Here is a 22,912-nt window from a genome sequence, read left to right on the forward strand (position 1 = left end):
TCTCCCAGTCTGTGGAGCGTCTTCTTATTCTCTTGACATTATCTTTCACAGGACAGAAATTGTTTCAAATAATTTTGTCACATTTTATGATTTTTATCTTCAAAAGCAATTCCCTGAACTTTTTTTTTAATGTTTATTTATGTTTGAGAGACAGAGAGTGAGCGGGTAAGGGGCAGAGAGAGAGGGAGACACAGAATCTGAAGAAGTCTCCAGGCTCCAAGCTGTCAGCACAGAGCCCAATACAGGGCTCGAACTCACGATCTGTGAGATCATGACCTGAGTGAAGTCGGACGCTTAACCAACTGAGCCACCCCAGTGCCCCAACGATTCCCTGAACGTTTAAATCTACAATTACAGAAATCCCATCCTTCCCCTATTTGATTATTTTTTATAACTTTTATTTCTCTGCTGAGATTATCACTCCATCTTTTCACAATAAACATATTTTCCCATAAAATATTTGAACTGCTATGCCAGTGGCTGCCTTAAAATTTCTTGTCTGCTAATTGCAACATCTAAGTCATCTCTGAATTCGTTTCTTTTGCCTGGTTTTTCTTTATAGAATGGGTCACATATTTCTGTTTCTTTGCATGTTTGGTGATTTTTTTTGGATTGACTGCATTATGGATATTATGATGGTATGGTGACCAGATTCTGGATTTTATGTTTCTCTGAAGAATTTCATTTTTCTTATTTGGGCCTAGCAGGCAGTAACCTTGATTTCCCCTGTGGTGGGCAGCATGTAGACAAAAAGCCTGAAACCCCCAAATCACACCAATTGTAATTGTATTTCAAGGGTGGGCTCTTACCCAGTTTCTACATGATCTTGTTCCTCTCCAGTGCCTTCAGATAGTTGCCTTAAAATATTATTCCAGACTGGGGCGCCTGGGTGGCTCAGTCAGTTAAGCATTCGACTCTGGCTCAGGTCATGATCTCGTGGTCCATGAGTGTGAGCCCCCAGTCAGGCTCTGTGCTGACTGCTCAGAGCCTGGAACCTGCTTCAGATTCTGCGTCTCCCTCTCTCTCTCGCCAGCACTCTGTCTCTCTGTCTCTCTCTCAAAACATTAAAAAAAATGTTTTTCCTGATCTTTCGTTGTTAATACAAAAAGATTAACCTGACCTAGTTTTTCTGCTATTATAACTCTGAATAAGTTAAGGTTGTTTCTCAAGCTTAAGCTTTCCAAACCCCATGAGTAGGGTAAATTTGGCCCCACACCCAAGCCATGGATAGGCTTCAGGCACTAGGCAGGAAATTCCAGCCCTGACTCCTCCCCGTGGCGAATGTGGCCTCATAGTCACAACCTGACCCTCTGAAATAGTCAGTCCTGATATTCTCAGGGGGCGGCTCCACTATCAACTCCTACTCAGCACTTCGGCTTTTAGTTTACTCCTTGTTTGTGGAATCTGGGTTTTCCCATTCCTTCACTTTGAACAACATTGCTCAGTGTTTGCAGTAGGCATGGAACATGCTGCTTCAGCCCAGGGACACGTTTTGAACAAAAGTCCCATAATTCACTTTGCACGAGAATTTCTTTCGTGAAGTTGTTTTTAAATTCCAGCTTCTATTATGCATTAACTACTTGAGAGATGCAATTTATATGCAATTTGGTTGAATGTAAAGTTGAAAGCTGACTTAAGAGTCACCGTAAAAAAAATGAGGTGCCAACTTCAGACATGATGACAGTTCTTAGGGAAATGGAAACGAAAACGTTCACAAACTATTCAACAAACATTCAGTGAGTCAGGCATTCTAAGAGCTGGCAATAGAGTAGTCAATTCTCACTGCAAACACTGGACTGTGAAGTGTTACTCTTATTTCATTTTCTTTCTTTTCTTTCTTCCTTCCTTTCTTTCTTTCTTTCTTTCTCTCTCTTCTTTCTCTCTCTCTGTCTCTTTTCTTTCTTTCTTTCTTTCTTTCTTTCTTTCTTTCTTTCTTTCTTTCTTTCTTTCTTTCTTTCTTTCTTTCTTTCTTTCTTCTTTCCTCCCTTACTTCCATCCTTCCTTCTTTTCTTTTCTTTTCTTTCTTTCTTCCGAGGGAGAAAGAGAGAGAGAGAATGCAAACCAGAGGGAGAGCAAGAGAGAATCTTAAGCAGACTCCAAGCTCAGCATGGATGCCAACATGGAGCTGGGGCCCATGAACCGAAAGATCATGACAAGCTGAAATCAAGAGTCGGTCACTCGACCAACTGAGCCACTTAGGTGCCCCACTATCTCTATTTTATAAGCAAGGAAACTGAGAATCAGGAAAGTGAGCTAAAGTAATCTGTCCAATTTGACACAATTGGTAAGAAGTATGTAGTGAGTGTCAGACCCAAGTCTTTCCAACTCCACTGGTAATGATTTTTTTTAATAGGTTTCACACCCAATGCTGAACGCAGGTTTTGAACTCACAATCCTGAGATCAATACCTGAGCTGGGATCAAGAATCAGACGCTTAACCAACTGAACCACCCAGGTGCCCCTCCATTGGCCATGCTTTTGACCATTACTCTGTGCAGTTGTATGTCTTGCCAAATCATCTAGTAGCCATCATTGAGGTCTAGAGTAGATAGCTCAAGGAGGATGGCTTTAATACCTAGCTATGAGACTCTTAGAGATGCTACATGAATTCAGAACCTCCCTGGGCTACCCCAGGAAACATCACATCAGGTAGATTCTTAGCAGTCACTGATTTAAAATTGTGGCTTCAACAGTCACACCCCAAGGTGTCCACGACATGTAGTAATTTACAAACCTGAGGCATGATTTCTTTTCCTCCTAGTCTGCTGGTGCTATCCCTTCTCCCTTACTTCTTATTCCTGTCTGGAATGAGGTCTCAATGGCTAGAGATGCAAGGTCCAACTTGTGATCATGAAGAGAAAGCCAAGAGAATTACAGTGATGTTGGGCGTGTTTCTGAATTAATGCCAGCAGCTGCTTCCTCCTGCACTGCTTGTTATGAGGGATGAGGAGAAAAAATAACTATTTCTTCAGTCCACTGTAGTCAGATGTTCTAGTAATTGGAGTGGAAGCATTCTTAAAGGGTTCACCTCTGTAACTTTAAATAATGTATTCAAAATTCCCCTTTCTTGACTTATCAATTCTCTCTAATATCTATTGGTTCCCTGTCATAGAACCTGAGTGATCAGCTCACTTAAACTTCCCTACTTCCTCACTTCTCCTGGACTCTTTCCCAGACCCTCACTGCTTCCTACTTTTGTTGGTTAAATAATCCTTTTAATTCCATCTAGTGGTATTGTCTAAGTCTGCTAGGACTTTCATAATAAAATACCACAGACTGGGTGGACTAAAAGGCAGAAGTTTATTTCCTGACAGGAAATTTTCTGGAGGTCACATGTCCAAGGTCAAGGTGCCACCAAAGTACTAGTGAGGCCTCTCCTCCTGGCTTACAGATAGCCCCCTTCCCACTACATCCTCACAAGACCTTTCTTTTGTATGCTCAAGCTAGGGATGAGGGATGAGAACACTCTCTGGTGTCTCTTGTCTTTTTTAATTTTTAAAAAAGTTTGTTTGTTTGTTTGTTTATAAGAGAGAGAAAGCGTGAGTGCAGGAGGGGCAGAGAGAGAGGGAGAGAGAGAGAATCCCAAGCTGGCTTCACACCATCAGCACGGAGCCCAATGTGGGGCTTGAACCCATGAACCATGAGACCATGACCTGAGCCAAAGTTGGACACTCAACCACTGAGCCACTCAGGCACCCCTCCTCTTCTTCTTATAAACATACCAGTCCTATTGGATTAGCACCCCACCCTTATGACTCATTTAACCTGAATTACCTCCCCCAGGGCCCTGTTTCCAACTACAATCACAGTGGGGATTATGGCTTCAACATAGGGATTGGGGAGACACAATTCAGTCCATAACTAGTATCATTATGAATGATTTGCCTAAACATCTCTTTCTTGTTCTCTTACACCTATACCACTTATTTTGATTACTCATCTTGAAATATGACCAAAGTGGTTTCTTACACTTACTTCCAAGAGAAAGTAGTTCTGATTGTCCAGAGATTAGGAGTTTAGGCTACTTGAAAGAGGGATGCCTTAGGAAGGACTCAAGTCTTTAATGTGAACAGGATCAATCCATACAAAAAAGGCAAAGGGGATTTTGGGGCACTTTCACTGACTGTCCAGTCAGCCCTAATTTGTTTATTAAGTGGAAGATAAAACTGGAATGAAAAATAAAAATTAACTTAGATTGTGAGGTTGTGTAGAGGAAACATGTGACTTTGGACTAAAATGTAATTTGAAGGGCGATTAAGTGCCGATCTAAACATTTTTACAAAAGTTATTCTTAGGAGTTTGCCAAAGTCTTGGGAAAACCCCTTGAAAATGTCGAGGATCTGCTGTCCTGTGTCAAAGAGACCCTGGCAGCTCCTTTCTTCTTTTTCAGGTAAAATAATGAAAATTCAGTATATATTGTTTGGTGAATATTTGTCATTAGAACTGTATGGAGACAGGGGAGCCTGAGTGGCTCAGTCGGTTGAGCATCTGACTTCAGCTCAGGTCATGATCTCGTGGTTAGTGAGTTTGAGCCCCACGTCCAGCTCTGGGCTGACAGCTCAGAGCCTGGAGCCTGCTTCAGATTCTGTGTCTCCCTCTATCTGCCCCTCTGCTGCTTTCACTCTGTCTCTTGCATTGTCTCAAAAATAAATAAACATTAAAAAAAAAAGAACTGTATGGAGCTAAAAATAGGCTAAACTGAGGATTTGTAGGATATAAGGTTGCCATCAAACCTCAGCTTGAGAAAAAAAAGTACAAAGAAGAGGAAGCCAATAGCTTGGACAGCATGCTAGACTTTTTTTTTTTCAAATTCTCTTCAAAGAAAAATAAGTTTTGAGCTTCAGTCCCTTGGCAAAGGGACTGAATAATTTTTATTTTTGCTACCCCCCCTCATTTTATTTTTACTAGCTAGAGCTTGGTCTTGAAAGTAAGAAATAAATCACTGTTGCCACAAGTCCAAAAAAAAATGTGGAACAGTCTTTTTTATGAAGGATGGAGACATAAGTGTTTTGAAATAAAACTTCAATTTCATTTTATTCTAAGTCTTACCTACTAAACTAAAGAAGTGATGAGTTGAAATTACAGCAAAAAGCAAATGAGGTTTTGACAGAGGAGAATTCTCTGAGCAGTCTGAGTGTGATGCTTTAGGACATGGAATTGTTTCCCCAGGAAGGCTGAGGAATCTCTTTCCTGGGAGGTGCTCGTCTGGGAAGGAGGGCTCAGTGAATCATCGTTTGCTGGGTATTTGCCCCATTCTGTGACTCTGACGCCAGGAAGGGCAGGAGGGTGTAGTTCATGCCTCAGCTCTGCTAGGGCTAGACAAACTGGGGCTTAAATCCATCTCACCCTTGTGTGCTCTCGGGCAACTAAATTAACTTCTCTGAGCCTCAAATTCATTATCTGTAAAATGGGGCTGTTGTAAGGATGAAATAATGCATGGAAAGTGCTTATTCTTTTGTAATTGTTTGATCAACGACAACTCTAGTTATCATCTATAAGCTTCTGTACATAACTCAGAAGGGAAGGTGAAGTGAATTAACACTGATGGAACAAAGTCTCTGGATGATACTATGCTACCAGGACTTTCTATTCACTCTCTCATCTGATTTTACAACTAGCTTGTGAGACTTTATTCTTTGCATTCTTCATCCCTGTTTGTTCCCATTCTTAAGGCTTTTGTTTTGGTTTGTGATTGATTTGTTTAGGGGGCATCTGCCTAAATATGTTTGAAGGCCATTGCCTTGGAGCCCTACGTGGGTACCAAGGGATTTAGACTCTGTAGTGAGGCTGCCTTGGACATGGATGGACCCCATCCTCTTCAACATTACCTTGGCTCTTGAAACTAAGCTACCCTGACATTGAGCAGCCCCCACTTCTTTTGTGATAAAGTTGCCCCCACATTAGAGGAAAAAAAAATTCCTCTCCTTGTTATGACCCTTTCTCAAGAGCCTCATCCTGAGAAGTCAAACTCACAGGGGCTCTTTTTGTCACATTCATGGACATGTTTATGCATGCTGTTGTGTGTTGGGTACATTAGAATTTCATAGGATCTCATTTTTAGGAATTATTCCTCTAGCTCAAGGGTTCTTTTGACAAAAGCAAATACCTCAGTGAACATGTAAATGATCAGTTATCAGTGCATGAGTTCATATTCTCAGCTAGAGCTTGGAAGAGGGCGAGGCAAGGGAGGGGCTGAAGTCACAGGTATAACAAAGCAGTTGCACAGCTCTGAGAGTGAATGCCTTCTTAAGTTTTGCACCCTCAGTACCTTGTTTGCCTCATGCTGGGTAAAGCAGTGGTCTCCAAACTGGCCTCCAAGTGCCAGTCTTGCCCCATCCAATTAATTCTTCATGCCATGGGTTAAAGTAACTCAAAGTCAAGCCTGTCATGTCCTAACTAGAACACTTCACTGGGCCCTTATTGCCTACAAAAGCCTATCTGCCCACAGAGCCTCACCTCTTCCCACTCTTCCTGCTTCAACTTCCACTAAGCTGAACTACTGACTTGAAGTTCCTGATGTTCTGGACCTTTGCACAGGAAGATCCTCCTGCTGTTATCCATTATTTACCCAAGGTTTCTTCTTTAACTCCTATGTGTCTTTCAGGTATCAGCTCAGGATCATGTCCCTCTCATCAAGATGCCCACATCTGGGTTAAGGAGCCCCTCTTCTATGAAAGCTCAGAACTCTGACCTTCCTTGAGCTCTTTGGTTTGTAATTGCTTCTTTGCTTGTCTGCCTCTCCCGTTAACTTGGTTGCTGCCTGAGGGAAGAAGTTATGCCTTACCTTTCAGTTAGATTTTCACTGGCACAGAATAACTAGGAATAAATGTTGGCTAGATGTCTGTGTAACACACACAATACTTTACAAAGACTTCAGTATTTCTCCTCTTAGAGATTTTCCTTTCCATCCCCAATAGCCCTTAAGAGTGTAAGACTTGGCCATAAGACTTAGTGTTTCAGAGAAGGGGTTGTAAACATCACCTAGAAGAAAGAAACACACAGAGCAAGGAAGAAGGAAAAAATGACACAAAAGCGAGCTCCTGTCACATAGAAAGAGGAAGAAGGAAGCCTCTGTGGTACTGGGAAGATGGAAGGGAGAAGGGGAGAGAGAGGAGCAAGATTTCTCCCAACCCATGCTTCTCTCCCCAAGCCTTGAAGCATCTGATGCTAGAAACATCAAGGGACTGAGAAATATCTAGCCTGGCATCCTGCTTTCTCAGATGTGGGTTGAGGAGCCTTGGAGCTTCATATAGAGGCATGTGCCAAGTCAAACATGGCAAGGGAGCAGAAGAGCAGCCAAGCTGGAGTGAGGGGGTCTCTGTGAGATTAGGATATGATTATTTAATTATTTCTTATTGCACAACAGATGTTTTATTGGTGGTATCTACTTCTTACAGTACATGATATTACAAATAATGCCATTGCATTTTCAGGGGTTGAGGGTGGAATTGAGCAGGGAACAGTACCTGAGGGATGCTCAGAACATGTGAACCCATCAGCTCGTCCTCTAGCCATGTCCTACCAGTCACTCATCATTTGGGTACTGGACTCGGAGACACAAACAAATTAAACTCCTGTGCAGCAGGCAGCGTCTGTTCTAAATCAGAAAATAAAGAGTAGCTATGGTAGAGTGGTGCTTGTGTAGAAATAATTACCCTGCTCTGTGCAAGAAAGAGTGAAGCAGAAGGACAGCATGAGGAAGAAAGCAAGCGCAGAGAGATGGAGGTGATGAATAGAGAGATTGTCACACAATCACTCATTTATCCATTAGCTCATTAAAAATGCCCTGAGCACATTTGCCAAGCACTATGGAAACGCGTGTAGAATTGATATGGTAGAATCTTTTTCTTCTAGGAGCTAATGATCTAGTTGGAGGACATTAAAAATTATATAAATATAACATTATAAAGTGTGATAAATACAGTGTATTTTTAAGGTAGCACAGGAGAGGGAGGGTTTATTCTATCTGGAGAGGGAAAGGCATCCAGGAGGGGGTGAATCTGAGTTGGTGTTTCATTTCCACCCCAACTTGTCTAACACCAACTGGGTATGCTACCATTCAGTTCTGATGTTAACTACCCAGAGCTATTACAGATTTTGCAAGTTCAGGGTGAACTCCTCTATAAGACTGCCCTCACTCCAGATGTCAGCCACACTTCTGACTATCTGTCTGCAGATTCAGGGTTTCCCACAGCTCCCTCAGGTGGGATAATTCACTAGAAAGACTCACAGAACCCAGAAAGGTACTCTACTTACAATTACAGTTTTAATATAAAGGACATGCATAGGGTGAGGTATGGGAGGGATGCAGGGCTTCTGTGCCCTCTCCCCATGGAGTTAGAGTGTATATCAGTGTCATATCAATGTATTCACCAACAAGGAAGCTCCGCTGAACTTTGGTGTCCAGAGTTTTTATTGAGGTTTTACTAAATAGGCATGGTTGATTACATCATTGGCACGTGATTGAACTCAATCTCTAGCCCCCTTCCCTTCCCCAGAGGTTAGGCTGGCCCAAAGTTCCAACCCTCTAATCATGTAGTTGGACTTCCTGGTGATCAGCCCCAGGCTGAAGCTATCTAGGGGTACACCATAAATCACTTCAGGAGCATAAGAAAACATTACTATCATTCAGGGAATTCCAAGGGCTTTGGGAGCTCCATGCCAGGAATCCCTAACATAGACAAGACAAATTACTATAGCATGCTTGGGTTTAGAAGGTTGAATACAAGTTGGTAGTAGCAGACAAACAACCTAAGCGAGTCACTAGTTTTCTATATGACTGAGGAGGCACTGCCAACCCCAACCTCGAAATCATCTCTCCTCACTCTGAGTGACATGGAAACTGTAATTTCCACCATTATGACCACTGCTTGGGAATAAGTCACTGAAATCTCAGGTTATGTTATAAATACATCTCTTAATCTGGTGAACATATGGGTGATCAAAGAATAATTCATAATACATTATCAGGTTATTTCTAGTAGATATCAGGATCCCAGAAGGATCAATTCTTAGAAAGAGAAAAGGCCATGGCTTTGGGAGTTCTGGGTTTAAACCTGAGCTTGGTCACTTAGCTGTGAGATCTCGGGCAACCTCTCTGGGCTGCAGTCCCTCCCTATAACATGTAGGTTTGGGACCAGATGCCCTCTAAAGGCCTGTGTCCAACACTGCATGTTGGCTATCCCAACACCCATTCTGGAAGTTTAAGAGAATTCTAGAGATGCTGACCTAAACTGCTGACCTAAGCAAGCCAGCTACCTCTATGTAAGACACTGTTATGTGAGTAAAACAAGGCCCTATTTACCCGAGCTCCTGTTACTAGGATTTTCTGTTATGTGCATTTGAAGCCATTTTCAACTACGTTTTCATAGGTTCAGAATTCTAAATACTTACTGAAGACTGATAATGTACAAAGCACTGTGTAAGTTGCACAAATAATTGTTAAATATAGTCATGCCTTCCAGGACTCCGGGGGTAGGGGAGGGTAAGTAGAAGAACTCAGGGCATGTGAGCTCATTGCATACTTTTTGGAATGGGGCTTATTTGTAAACCACTCTGCCGCTCTGCATGCTCTGTAAACTTCAGCATGCTCCCCGACTTGGTAATCTCATTCACAAAAATGGAGACAATAATACATTTGTTACTGTGTACAGGCATACCTTTGAGATATTGCAGGTTTGGTTCCAGACCACCACAAAAAAGCAATTATTACAATAAAGTGAGTGGAATGCATTTTTTGGTTTCCTGGTGTATATAAAAGTTAATGTTGACACCATATTATAGTCTATTTAGTGTGCAATAGCATTATGTCTTAAAAAAAAACAATGTACATACCTTAATTTAAAAACAACTTGGGGCGTCTGAGTGGCTCAGTCGGTTGGGTGGCTGACTGCAGCTCAGGTCATGATCTTGTGGTCTGTGAGTTTGACCCCCACTTTGGGCTCTGTGCTGAGAGCTCAGAGCCTGAAGCCTGCTTCTGATTCTGTGTTTCCCTCTCTCTCTGCCCCTTCCCTGCTTGCTCTCTGTCTGTCTTTCTCTCTTAAAAATAATAAACTTTAAAAAAATTTAAAAAATTTTTAAAAACACCTTTATTGTGGGGCTCCTGGGTAGCTCATTCTGTTGAGCGTCCAGCTCTTGATTTTGGCTCAGATCATGATTCCAGAGTCGTGGGATCAAACCTCACATTGGGCTCCACACTGAGTGTGAAACCTGCTTGGGATTCTCTCTCTCTCTCCCTCTTGCCCACTCATACATTTTCATTTGCTCTCAATAAAATAAAATAAGATAAAATAAAATAAAATAAAAAATAAAATAAAATAAAAATACCCTTATTGCTATAAAATGCTAACAATCATCTGAGCTTTCAGTGAGTTATAATCTTTTTGCTGGTAGAAGATCTTGCCTCATTGTTGATGGCTGCTGACTGATCAGGTGGTTGTTTTTGAAGGCTGGGGTGGCGGTGGCAATTTCTTAAAATAAGACAACAATGAAATCTGCCATTATCAATCGACTCTTCCTTTCACTCGAATACTGAGAGGCCATTGTGAGGTTATTAACTGGCCTAAATCAACATTGTTGTGTCTCAGGGAATAGGGAAGCCCAAGGAGAGGGGAGAGAGGTGAGGTATAAGCAGGGAAGGACTGGTTGGTGGGGCTTTCAGAACACTCCCGACACTTATCAGTTAAATTCACCGTCTTATATGGGCAAGGTTTGTGGTGCCCCCAAATAATTCCAACATACCCAAGATCACTGATCACAGATCACCATTACAAATATAATAATGAAAAAATTTGAAAAATTATGAGAATTACCAAAATGTGACACAGAGGCACAAAGTAAGGAAATGCCGTTAGAAAAATGGTGCCAATAGACTTGACTTGACACAGGGTTGCCACAAACCTTCAGTTTGTAAAGAACGCAGTTTATTTGCAAAGCACAATGAAAAAAGGTTTGCCTATACCGATGTTGTAGAAGCTAAGGGCTAATCTTTATAGAAGCCTATTTCCTAACACAATAGATTTTTACTGCTCTAAAAAACAGAAGGGTTTAGTGTATGCTTACTTTCCACTTCTGTATTCTAACAAGTGATTTTGTAGGTTGTGTGAGTCATTCTCCTCAAGGCCAAGCAGCTCTTAGCTTTGTTTATATAATTACCTTCCTTTGTGGCAAATCAGTATTTCCTCTAATCCGCAGTGTTTTCTGGGCCTCCTTATAGGAAATGGCTTCCATTGTTGGATACGTTGAATTCGAAATACTATGGTAGATGCCAGGAAATTGGGAATGGCTGGAGAAGCTAGGAAGTTATTTGAATGTCAAGGAGTTCTAGAATTCTGTGGAAAGAAGATAAGACGTTCCTTAAGCAGCCAGGTATTAGAAGGGTTTGTGGGATGGAGGGAGCTCTATTTGTGGTGGGATCAGAGGAGGTGTGGCCTTGGCGGAATGTTGCAGAAGATTCTGTTACAAAGAGAAGATCCTGGTAAGTACTATTGTTGGGAAAGTTTCCTTCTCTGAGGTGGATTTGAGACTTTGCTTGGCTGTTTTCCAGTGGTTTGTGGTCACCTGAGAAACACAAAATCTAAGATTCTGTAAACCCAACACAGTGTTCACTTCTCCAGTCCCAGTTTTTACAGATAAAAAATGGAAGGCCAGGGAACTCACAAAAGTGAAGGGGTCACTCAGCCTGCAGTCTAGGAATTATTTATAAATAATAGTAATGCAGTGAAACATGTGAATGGCAAGTGCATCTTGAGTAGTGTGGGGCAATTTGAGTTCATGACTGGAGGGTGGGTGGGGGGGAGGGGGTGTCAAGGGTGGGGCCTGAGGGAAGGAATGGGAAGGAACCAGAAGTGGCTAAATGGAAAGTTTATGAGATAATGTGGAGAAAGCATTTAGGACACTGCTGACACTTCCAACTGCTTAGTAAATGTTTTCTATTCTTTCCTTTCCTCTTCTTGCCCCTCTTCTTCCTCATCCTGCCCAAGGCAGCCCACTGGGTGAAAAACTGGGGTGCAGAGCCAAACCAAGGATGGTCAGCTTCTGTGGAAGCGCCCCCATGCTGGAAGCAAGAGGGATGGGAATGAAAATGATGTTGTTGAATTTGAGCTGAGCAGGGAAAACAGGGAAGCTTAAGGAATCTCCTTGCCCTTTGTGTTCCAAGAAATGGCTTACTGCAAAGAAGTACCCTTCCCATATGGGTTAGATAAGGCTCCTGGGTAGCCTTTTCATTATCCAAATTCCCATTCTTGGCCTCATCAATGATTGGATGAACTGTTTTTGTCCCCACTGATCAATAGGAACAAAATGCTGTTAACTGAATCCAGGATACAGTTCTCTGGTTCTCTCAGGGGATTGAACCTGGGCCCACCCTCAGCTTTGGCCAGCATATAGCCTTTCCTTAAGGGTCCTCTTGGAAAAGAGGCCAGCCTCAGGGTAAGACATTCTCTGAACTGCCACACAACCATGCATATATTGGTTCCTTTCATCCCATAGCCTTGTATTCTCTACTTTATAGAAGAAAACTTTTCCCAAACTTGAGATGCTTGCTGATCTTTCCATCAATGTTCTCCTTACTGCAATAATCCTTCCCCACTCTTGCAATGATCCCTACTAATGAAGTCTCTTACTAGTCTGGATCTGATTTTGATTTGACAGAGTTTTGTGATAGCTTGCAAGATGGCCCTCAATGATCCCCACTCCTGATACTCACTCTCTTGCATCATCCCCATCCTTGAGTGTAAGCTGGACCTCGTACTTTACTTCTGAGAAAGGTCAAATAAAATGGGAGTCATTTATGTCAAGGGATTTTATTTTTAATTTTTTTAAATGTTTATTTTTGAGAGAGAAAGAGAGTGCGTGAGGGAGGGGCAGAGAGAGAGGGAGACAGAGAATCCCACTCAGGCTCTGCACCATCAGCACAGAGCCCGACTAGGGGCTCAACTCACCAACTACAGGATCATGACCTAAGTGGAAATCAAGAGTTGGACAAAACCAACCGAGCCACCCAGGCACCCCTATGTCAAGAGAGTTTAAAGTGGAGCTGGGAGGCCATTAAGGAGGTGGCCTTATGCATATCCTTACCGGTGGAACCATGAACTTTTGAACAGGGCCAAAGTGCAAATACTCCAAGAACTCTGCAGGCAAGAAGGCTTGCCACTTGCTACAGTAGCAAACTTTTGCTTAGTGATAGCCTTAGCAACCAATTATATTTGGCCAAGATTAGTTTTCTGCTGCCAACACCAATCAAAAGTCTTTGTACTTTTGCTTAGTGATAGCCTTAGCAACCAATTATATTTGGCCAAGATTAGTTTTCTGCTGCCAACACCAATCAAAAGTCTTTGTAAACAACTTATACAAGCATTCCCTTTTTTTGTCTTTAAAAGCCCCTGACTTTTGCTGTTTGGGTTGCTACCCAAATCCTGAACTGCAATTCTTTGATCCCAAATAAATGCTTTTGCTTAACTGTTGCCTCCCGACAATTTAAGGTTGACACTTCTAATGAATAGAATATATGGCAAAAGAAGTTGGATGTCACTTCTAAGATTAGGTTGCAAAAGACTCTGACTTCTGTCTTGCTCACATTCTCTATCTCTGGCTCTTTTTGGTTTCCTGGCTCTGATGAAAGAAACTGCCATGTTGTGGGCTACAGAGACCCATGGAGAGAAACAAGGGGCAAGGAACTGAAAGTCGCCGCTGGCCCACAGCTGGTGAGGAACTGAAGCCCTCAGTCCAATAAGGCCTCAAAAAAACTGAATCCTGCCAACAACCAAGTGAGCAGGATTGTTGAGAGTGGACTTGGAAGTGGATCTTTCCCTAGTTGATGCTTAAGATGACTACAGAACTGGGATGCTAAGGATTGAATATTTGTATCCTCTCCCCTCCAAATTTATATGTTGAAATCTAAACCTCCAATGCAATGGTATTAGTAGGTGGGGATTCTGGGAGGTAATTAGATCATGGACCACTCATGAATGGGATTAGTACCCTTATAAAAGAGACTCCAGAAAGATCCTTCACCCCTTCTGCCACGTGAAGTTACAGCAAAAAGACTTAAGTCTATGAACCAGAAAGCACATTCTTTCTTTTTTTTTTTTTAATGTATTTTTAATTTACATCCAAGTTAGTTAGCATATAGTGCCATAATGATTTCAGGAGTAGATTCCAGTGATTCATCCCCTATGTATAACACACAGTGCTCATCTCAACAAATGTCTTCCTTAATGCCCCTTACCCATTTGGCCCATCCCCACCACCACAATCCCTCCAGCACTCCTCAGTTTGTTCTATTTAAGAGTCTCTTTGTTTTCCCCCTCCTTGTTTTTATATTAGTTTTGCTTCCCTTCCCTTATGTTCATCTGTTTTGTGTCTTAAATTCCTCCTATGAGTGAAGTCATATGATATTTGTCTCAGAGAGCACATTCTTACCAGACATCAAATGATCTTGGGTTTGTACCTTGATCTTGGGCTTCTCAGCCTCTGGAACTGTGAAAAATAAATTCCTGTTGTTTATAAGCCATACAGTCCGTGGTATCCTGATATAGCAACCCTAATAGACTAAGACACAGGTGATACCTTAATTGCATACTTGTAAGAGACCCTAAACCAGAGGACCAGCTAAGCCACACCTGGATTCTTGACCCAAAGAAACTGTGATAATGAATATTGTTTTAAGCCACAATTTTTGGGGGGTAATTTATTACACAGCAGTAAATAACTACACAAAGTTGATGATAGGAATCCTCCACAGAGGTCCAGGACCTGAGGACATAAAGTCTGTCTCCTGAGTATCTATAGGAAGATCAGACCAAAAATGGTGGTTAAGCATGGAGAGACTAAATACATACATGGACAATGACCAGACCATATATTACAAAACAAGTCTGTAATAACCAGCCTAGAAGCTAAACCACAACCTCTGCAGCAATTGTCCCAGAATGGTCAGGACCTGGTCAATAATTGTCAGCTTCCTGATTTTTTTTCATTTCATTTCATTTCATTTCATTTCATTTCATTTCATTTCATTTCATTTCATTTCACTTCACTTCACTTCATTTCATTTCATCATGGTAAGTGTACTTAATCCCCATCCCTATCGCACCCATCCCCCAACTCACTGCCTGTCTGGTAACCATCGGTTTGTTCTCTATGGTTGGGTTTGTCTCTTGGTCTATTTCCCTCTTTTTTCTTCGCTCAGTTGTTTTGTTTCATAAATTTCACATATGAGTGAAATCATATGGTATTGGTCTTTCTTTGGCTGGCTTACTTCACTTAGCATTATACTCTGTAACTCCATCCATATCATTGCAAATGGCAAGATTTCATTCTTTTTTATGGCTTAGTAATATTTTTCTGAGTAATATATTACATCTTCTTTATTCATTCATCAAATTGATGTACACTTGGGCTGCTTCCATAGTTTGGCTATTGTGAATAATGCTGCTATAAACATAGGAGTGCATGTATCCCTTTGAATTCATGTTTTCACATTCTTTGGGTAAATACCCAGTAGTCGATGGCTGGATCATAGGGTAGTTCTATTTTTAACTTTTTGAGGAACCTCCACACTCTTTTCCACAGTGGCTGCATCACTTTGCATTCCTACCAACAGTGCAGGAGGGTTCCTTTTTCTCCGCATCCTCGCCAACATCTGTTGTTTCTTGTGTTGTTGATTTTAACCATTCTGACAGGTGTAAGGTGATTTCTTGTTGTAGTTTTTACTTGCATTTCCCTGATGATGAGTGATGTTAAGCATCTTTTCATGTGTTCCTTGGCCATCTGGATGTCTTCTTTGGACAAATGTCTTTCATGTCTTCTGCTTATTTTTTTTTTTTTTGAATTATTTGTTTTTGGGTATTGAGTTGTATCAGTTCTTTATATGTTTTCTATACTAACCCTTTATCAGATATGGTCATTTGCAAATATCTTCTTCCATTCAGTAGGTTGCCTTTCAGTTTTATTGTTTCCATCACTGTGCAGAAACATTTTATTTTTATGTAGCCCCAGTAGTTTATTTTTGCTCTTATTTCCCTTGCCTCAGGAGACATATCTAGAAAAATGTTATTATGGCCAATAGTGCTCTCTTCAAGGATTTTTTTTTGGTTCAGATCTCACATGTAGGTCTTTAATCTATTTTGAATTTATCTTGGGGTATGGTGAAAGATAGTGGTCCAGTTTCATTCCTTTGCAAACGGCTGTCCAGTTGTCCCAGCACCACTTGTTGAAGAGACTGTCTTTTCCCCACTGTATATTCATTCTTCTTTTGTTGAAGATTGATTGGCCACATACTTGTGGGTTTATTTATGGGTTTTATGTTCTATGTCATTGCTCTCTATGTCTATTTTTATGTCAATACCATACTGTTTTAATTACTACTACCTTGTAATATAACTTAAAATCTGGTACTGTGATACCCCCAGTTTTTTCTTTTTCAAGATTGCTTTGGCTGTTTGGGGCCTTATTGGTTTCATACAAATTTTAGGATCATTCTAGTTCTGTGACAAATGCTGATGGTATTTTGATAGAGATTGCATTAAATCTGTAGATTTCTTTGGACGGTATAAACATTTTAATAATATTTTTTCTTCCAACTCATGAGCATGAAATATTTTTCTAGTTCTTTGCATTGTCTTGAATTTTTTTCATCAGTGTTTTATGGTTTTCAGAGTACAGGTCTTTGACTTCTTTGGTTAAGTTTATTCCTAGATAATTTATTGGTTTTGGTGCAATTGTAAATGGGATTGTTTTTTAATTTCTCTTTCTGCTGCTTCATTATTAGTGTATAGGAATGCAACAGATTTCTGTACATTTATTTTATATCCTGCAACTTTACTGAATTCATTTATCAGTTCTAGTAGTTTTTGATGGAGTCTTTTGGGTTTTCTATATATAGTATTATGTCATCTGCAAATAATGGCAGTTTTACATCTTCCTTACCAATTTGGATGCCCTTTATTTCATTATGGTGTCTGATGACTGTGGCTAGGACATCCAGTGCTATGTTGAATAAAAGTGGTGAGATTGGACATCCTTGTCTTGTTCCTGACCTTAGGGAAAAAAGCTCTCAGTTTTTCACCATTGAGTGTAATGTTGGCTGTGGGTTTTTTCATATATAACCTTTATTATGTTGAGGTATTTCCCCTCTAGACCTCCTTTTTGAGGGTTTTTATCATGAATGAATGTTGTACTTTGTCAAATGCTTTTTCTGCATCTAATGAAATGATCATATGGTTTTTATCCTCTCTAGTATTGATGTGATGTATCGTGTTGACTGTTTTGTGAATATTGAACCACGCTTGCATCCTGGGAATAAATCCCACTTGACGCTGGTATATTTTTTGTAATGTATTGTTGGATTTGGTTTCCTAATATTTTGTTGAGGATTTTGCTTCTATGTTCATGAGAGATATTAGCCTGTAGTTTTCTTTTTTTGTGGTGTCTTTATCTGGTTTTGGTATCAGGGTGATACTGGCTTCATAGAATAAATTCGGAAGTTTTCCATTCTCTTGTATTCTTTGGAAAAGCTTGAGAATAGGAATTATCTCTTCTTTAAATGTTTAGTAGAATTCACCTGTGAAGCCATCTGGTCCTGGACTTTTGTTTCAGCACTTTGAATGTATCTTGCCAATCCCTCCTGGCCTGCAAAGTTTCTGTTGGAAAATCTGATGACAGACTTATGGGGTTTCCCTTGTATGCAACTGTCTTTTCTGTGGCTACTTTTACTTTTTTTTCTTTTTAATGTTTATTCATTTTTTGAGAGAGGGAGAGACAGATAGAGTGTGAGTGGTGCAGAGGCAGAGAGTGAGATACAGAATCCAAAACAAGCTCCAGGCTCTGAGCTGTCAGCACAGAACCCCATGTGGGGCTTAAACTCATGAACTGCGAGATCATGACCTGAGCCAAAGTCAGATGCCCAACTGACTGGGCCACCCAGGTGCCATTTTGTTTTGTTTAAGTAGTATCTACACCCAGTGTGGGGCTTGAACTCACAACCCCAATATTGAGAGTCACAAGCTCTTCCAACTGAGCCAGCCAGGCGCTCCTAAAAAAATTTTTTTATCACTACTTTTTTGCCATTTTGATTACTATGTGTCTTGGTGTATTGAGTTTTTGTGGGGATCTCTGTGCATCCTGGATCTGGCTATCTATTTCCTTCTCCAGATTAGGGAAGTTTTCAGCTATTATTTCTTCACATAAATTTTCTGTTCCTTTTTCTCTCTTCTTCTTCTGAGACCTCTATAATGGGAATGTATTAACCTTGATGGATTCACTGAGTTCCCTAAGACTATTCTCAACTTGCAGGGGTTGGGACTTGGTGTAAGCAAGTTAGGTAACAAATGTTGGGGCAGTGTTGGTTCCACAGATGGGGCGTGGGGAGGGAAATTGCGCCTGTTAGCTCCGTTGTTCCTGGAGGGCTCTCCCATGATCCTTGCCTCTCCAGGCCATGCTCTGAGATGGGCAAGTCTTTTTCCCTCCTGTCTGCCCCTGGCATTCTTCAAAGTACTGGTTCTACACTATATCTGCAAGAGCTGTTTGTCATGCTGGTTCTTTAAGGGCAGGGGGATTCTGCTTCCTAACACCTACTAGGTTCTCCCAGAGCAGAGCCACTGATTTTTAAAATTCCAGGCTTTATGTCCTGCTGATTGTAAGAACTCATGAGATTTGGCCCCTCTCACTTTCAAAGGCAAATATTATGGGGGTTCATCCTCCCTATTCATCTGTGGACTCCCTGGTGTGAAAGTCTGTTTTTCACCCTTCTCTGCACCACCAGCTCCATCCCCCCATGGTTGGCCATGGTCCCTTTCACTCCCAGACCACATCTTCACTCTTTCCACCTTCTTCAGTGTGGCTTCTTCTCTACCTTTAGTTGTGGAATTTGTTCTGCCAGTCTTCAGGTCATTTTCTGGGTTGTTTATGCTTATGCGAATGTTATTTAGTTGTATCCATGGGATGAGGTGAGCATAGGGTCTTTCCACTCCACCATTTCCCAACTGACCTTGCCAGTTTCCTGATTTTTTGCCCCTATTTTCAACTCAAGACCAAGCTTAAAAGCCAAATATGCTTTCCAAATCAATTATATAACATGTTCCACTTCTAATTAGCTGGCATCCAGCTCCTTATGCTAACAAACTCCAAGCAGAGCTTATGAGGCGATCCTCATGCCTTTTTTTTTTTTTACTGTAAAGCTTCCTGCTTGCCTTTGAATCTCTACCAAATGGCAAATGATGGTGGCTGACTCCTCTGTTATAGCAAGCTCTGAATAAATAGCTTCTGTTTGTTCTCATTTAGGTAATCTTCATTTATTTCCATGCAACCTTTTCCTCCATTCATATGTGTTCCATTCCCTCCTACCTATAGGACCAAGATGTTCTAAATGTTCCTGCAGAAACAGTAGGAGCAGTAACACAGGTGGCTAATAACCAGTTATCTTCTCCCTTCTCCACTCTATATGTTAGCATTCACTGTAGGTTATCTTGTGATTAATTGCTTGTTGGCTGGAGCCTTTAATTTATCCAAATTGAGAGGTAGTATTGATTGAGAATCAAAACTGTACTTTCTTTCTCACTCCAGTACTCAAAAGAGAAACATGGGTTCAAAATGAAGTTATGGAGCCCTAATTCTCAGACAGTGTGAGAACGCTGCGGAACAGCTTTAACCAGGGTGGAAAGGGGCAGTCTCTATTCACAGCTGTGTTACTGTTTTCTAAGACATAGGCCAAAAGAAGGAATTTGAACTTCTCTAATGGGAGATAGGAAAGTCTGAAGAAGGAAATGAGTCCTCGCGGTGGTAAAATGTTTCATTTCAGATGGCTTTGAGGGGAAAAAATAGCTGCACTCAGAGTGGAAAAATTCCCCCCTGTTTTTCTATCTTTCCAACATTCCACTGCCCCAAAGCTCCCTCTCCCACTTCCTTACTTCCTAGCAGAGCCAGAAGATGGTAAGACCAGAGTTCAGCCAACAGTTCTGCTAAATCAGATAAAGCCATTTTCACTTATCAAATGCCTGCAGTTATGGATTTCTAATGCCCAACAAGGGTACTAGGGATTGGTTATTCTGAAGGGAGAGTCAGACAGAGGTATTTGTGGCTTAAAAGAGAAAGGTCTATGAGAAGAAAAGAGAAGGAAAAGTTGGAAATTGGCATATATTTAGAAGCTCTGGACAAGAAAGCTTTATTCTTTTATTCAAAGAACTGAAACTTGGATCAGGGAAAAGGCAATCGATTTTTTTCATCATTCCTTTCCAACCCCATGTGGATTTAGCAATAAAGATTGGCATAACTTTTCATCAGAATTCAATGAAAGGAAGGTGGGAATATAGAAAAAGAGTTATTACCAGAGCTCATCTACTAGGCTGAGGAAACAACTTCATTATAGACCACAAAGTGATGAGGATATGCCCTGAGGATGATGGCCCAGTTGGAGACATAGTAAGATGGATTCTATCCCTGTTCCCCGCCCCTCACTGCTGCCTATTTCTCCCTTCCAGAAAGGTTGTTAGAGACATCATTTGTGGAAGAAAGAAAGGAGGAGCTTGCCATATGGGTTACATCAATGGATAAATCTAACCTGATTCTTCTCATGGTTTCTTTGCCTTCCATTATTTCATCTTGTGCTTCTCCTGACTGGTGAAAAAACTCAGAACCCTGGCAGGAGTGTGCTGTACTTGATGGTGTTCCTAAAACAGAGGGTGGTTGTAAGGATAGGAAGAAATATCACTCACAGAGATTTCCAGCATAGAACCCAGCATATGGATGATCCTCAATAAATGGTAGTAGTTGCTGATATAGAGTGAAACATTGCTATTGGCTACAATTGTTACTCAGTAGTGCTCTGGAAATATTAGTATAACCTCAGTGAAACATAGGCAATGTTTCTTGCTCCTGGGTTGTTGAGAGCATCTGGAGAGAGGAACTCTCCCTTATGAGCATCCTCTTCTATCCTGTGTAGCAGAGCTCTTTGTCTGGGATCTTCTCCCGTTTCTTCTTCATCAAACTCCACTTTTCTTTGTTGTCTCTTCAGAGCTCTATTACCCCCATGTACATGTTATGTGTTAATGAAAGGGTATTGATTACAATTATACATAATATATTATTAAGGTAAATGGATGTGTTGGGGTATATGGATGGCTCAGTTGAACATCTGACTCTTGATTTCAGCTCAGGTCATGATCCCAGGGTTGTGGGATCCACACTGCTTAGGATTCTCTCTCTCTCTCACTTTGCCCCTCTCCCCCTCTTGCTCACTCTCTCTCTTTAAAATAAAATAATAACAAAATGGATATGTTTTAAAATATTTTTTCTTTAAATTTCTGAAAGAGTTTGTGTAGAGGTGGTATGACTTCTTTAAATGTTTGGTATGATTCATCAGCCAAGCCATTTGGACCTAGAGTTTTCTTTATGGGAATGTTTTTTAACTATAAGTTTATTTTTCTGATGGATATAGGACTACTTAGATTATTTCTTCTCATGTTTTGTATCTTCTTGATAGTTTGTGTCTTTCAAGGAATTTTATTTTATCTAAGTTGTTGACTTTACTAGCATAATGTTGTTTACTTACTATGCTTGTCCTTTATTATGCTTTTAATATCTATAGATTCTAGAGTGATGTTACTTCTCTAATTCCTGATATTGGCAATTTGTGTATTTTTTTCCCTTATAAATCTGGCTAGAGAGTTTCAATTTATTGATCATCTGAAAGAACCAGCTTTTTATTTCATTGATTTTTCTCTGTTATTCTTTTGTTTTCTATTTCATTGATCTCTGCATTTGCTCTTTATTATTTCCTTTCATCTGCTTACTTCGAGTTTAATTTGATCTTTTAAAAAATAGTTTCTTAATATGGAAGCTGAAGTTATTGATTTGAGACTTTTAGTGTTTTTTAGTATAAATATTTGGTGTTATGACTATCACCCTAGGTATTGCTTTACCAGCATCTTATGAATTTTTAGTATGTTGTGTTTATTTTCATTCAGTTTAAAGTAATGTCTAATTTCCATTTTGATTTCTTCTTTGATCCATTATTTAAAAACGCACCGGTTAGTTTCCTAATATTTGGAATTTTTCCAGAGATCATAATTGATTTCCAGTTTAATTCTATTGTGATCTTAGAAAAAATATGGTATTAATAATACTTTTAAATATATTGAGACTTCTCAATATCTTCAAGTCTTCTATATCTTTATTCATTTTCTATCTACATGTTGCAATAATTATTGAGATAGGTGATTGACATCTTTGACTAAGGTTATGAATTTGTCTACTTCTTGCAGTTCTATCAGTTTTTGCTTAATGTGTTTTATAGCTCTGTTATTCTGTATACAAGCATTTGTGTGGATTGTTATGTCCTTATGATGAATTAAACCTTTACCATTATAAAATGAACTCCTTTGTCCCTGGTAATACTCTGTTGTGAAATCTACTTTGTCTGATATTAATATATCATACAGATTTCTTTTGCATAGCATTAACATGATATACCTTTATTTTACTTTTTATTTATTTGTGTATTTACATTTAAAGTATATTTCTTGTATATGGTTGGGTCTTCTTTTTTTTTTTTTTTAATTTTTTTTTTCAACGTTTTTTATTTATTTTTGGGACAGAGAGAGACAGAGCATGAACAGGGGAGGGGCAGAGAGAGAGGGAGACACAGAATCAGAAACAGGCTCCAGGCTCCGAGCCATCAGCCCAGAGCCTGACGCGGGGCTCGAACTCACAGACCGCGAGATCGTGACCTGGCTGAAGTCGGACGCTTAACCGACTGCGCCACCCAAGCGCCCCTCTTCTTTCTTTTTTTAATCAAAACCAGACAATCTCTGCCTTTCAACTAGAATGTTTGATCATTTATATTTAATATGATTAGTTATATGATGAGATTTAAGTCTACCATCTTACTGTTTTCTATTTGTGCCATCTGTACTTT

At 40.4% G+C, this 22,912-nt stretch overlaps 1 long non-coding RNA gene across 2 annotated transcripts in view; it reads left to right on the forward strand.

The window, feature by feature from the left end:
* Window positions 1-11,172: 11,172 nt before the first annotated feature.
* Window positions 11,173-22,912, forward strand: part of LOC131487135 (uncharacterized) — a 94,895-nt gene continuing 83,155 nt past the window's right edge. The window contains exon 1 of one of the 2 annotated variants that reach the window (XR_009249625.1): window positions 11,173-11,367. This is a non-coding gene — a long non-coding RNA (uncharacterized LOC131487135). The other variant, XR_009249626.1, reaches the window with a different exon arrangement.

This window comes from Neofelis nebulosa, chromosome 10, assembly GCF_028018385.1.
Source record: "Neofelis nebulosa isolate mNeoNeb1 chromosome 10, mNeoNeb1.pri, whole genome shotgun sequence".
NCBI lineage: Eukaryota > Metazoa > Chordata > Mammalia > Carnivora > Felidae > Neofelis > Neofelis nebulosa.